The sequence below is a fragment of the Chiloscyllium plagiosum genome, chromosome 37 (assembly GCF_004010195.1).
Source record: "Chiloscyllium plagiosum isolate BGI_BamShark_2017 chromosome 37, ASM401019v2, whole genome shotgun sequence".
Lineage (NCBI taxonomy): Eukaryota > Metazoa > Chordata > Chondrichthyes > Orectolobiformes > Hemiscylliidae > Chiloscyllium > Chiloscyllium plagiosum.
In genome coordinates this window covers 13,989,331-13,991,274 of record NC_057746.1, presented here as the reverse complement: position 1 = coordinate 13,991,274, position 1,944 = coordinate 13,989,331, and positions in this window count along the sequence as shown.

The following is a 1,944-nucleotide window of genomic DNA, read 5'->3' as shown; positions in this document are numbered from 1 at the left end:
GACAGTAGGGAACACAGGTAAAAATAATGACTGCAGATGCTGGAAACCAGATTCTAGATTAGAGTGGTGCTGGAAAAGCACAGCAGTTCAGGCAGCATCTGAGAAGCAGCAAAATCGATGTTTCAGGCAAAAGCCCTTCATCAGAATACAGGCAGAGTACCTGAAGGGTGGAGAGATAAATGAGAGTAGGGTGGAGGTGGGAAGAAAGTAGCATGAAGTACAATAGGTGAGTGGGGGAGGGGATGAAGGTGAGTTGTGGTTTGGCGGTGGATGAGTCCAATGACCTGCATATCCTCGGTGGAGTGGGAGGGGGAGTTGAAATGTTGGGGCACGGGGCGGTTTGGTTGATTGGTGCGGGTGTCTCGGAGATGTTCCCTAAAGCGCTCTGCTAGGAGGCGCCCAGTCTCCCCAATGTAGAGGAGACCGCATCGGGAGTAACGGATACAATAAATGATATTGGTGGATGTGCAGGTAAAACTTTGATGGATGTGGAAGGCTCCTTTAGGGCCTTGGATGGAGGTGAGGGAGGTGGTGTGGGTGCAGGTTTTGCAATTCCTGCGGTGGCAGGGGAAGGTGCCAGGATGGGAGGGTGGGTTGTAGAGGGGCATGGACCTGACCAGGTAGTCATGGAGGGAATGGTCTTTGCAGAAGGGGGAAAGGGAACATAGGGTGGTTGTACAAGATTGTTTTTTGAACTGGACACCTGTAACAAGTGTTATTCGCCCACACCCTGAGCAATTATGAATCATCACAACGCCACTTCTGTCCTTGATTATTTTCCCTGCCATTGATGTGAAAAAGTGGGTCTTTGCCCCAGGGTAGGGGAGTCCAAAGCTAGAGGGCATAAATTTAAGGTGCGAGGGAAAAGATGTAAATGGAATCTAAGGGGCAACATTTTTCATGTAGATGGTGGAATGAGCAGCCAGAGGAAGTGGTAGAGAGTACAATTACAACAGGTTAAAAGGCTTCTAGATGGGTACATGAACAGGAAGTGTTTAGAGGGATATGGGCCAAGTACTGGCAAATGGGACTGGATTAATCTAGAAAGACAAGTTGGATCATAGGGTCTGTTTCTATGCTATACATCTCTATGTGTCTATGACTTCTATGCAGGTAAGGGCAGACTGCAGCATTGGGTAGGTGACTATGAGAAGTCTGATGGCTGATCAACTCTCAGATGATCAGTTGTGGATATAGGTGTTCTAATCCCAGAGAGAAAACATCTTCAGAGCAGGAGGAGCTTGACTGATAGGGAGTGAATGTGGAAAGAACATAGAACAATACAGCACAGAACAGGCCCTTCGGCCCACGATGTTGTGCCCAACATTTGTCCTAGCTTAAGCACCTATCCATGTAACTGTCCAATTGCCGCTTAAAGGTCACCAATGATTCTGACTCTGCCACTCCCACAGGCAGCGCAATCCATGCCCCCACCACTCTCTAGGTAAAAACCTACCCCTGACATCCCCCCTATACATTCCACCCTCCACCTTAAATTTATGTCCCATAGTAACACTCTGTTGTATCCGGGGGAAAAGTCTCTGACTGTCTACTCTATCTATTCCCCTGATCATCTTATAAACCTCTATCAAGTCACCCCTCATCCTTCGCCGTTCCAATGAGAAAAGGCCTAGCACTCTCAACCTATCCTCGTACGACCTATTCTCCATTCCAGGCAACATCCTGGTAAATCTTCTCTGCACCCTCTCCAAAGCTCCCACATCTTTCCTAAAGTGAGGCGACCAGAAATGCACACAGTACTCCAAATGTGGCCTAAACAAAGTCCTGTACAGTTGCAACATCACTTCACAACTCTTGAATTCAATCCCTCTGCTAATGAACGATAATACTCCATAGGCCTTCCTAATGAAAATAACCCTAATCTACTCAACCTCTCTTCATAGCTAGCGCCCTCCATACCAGGCAACATCCTGGTAAACATCC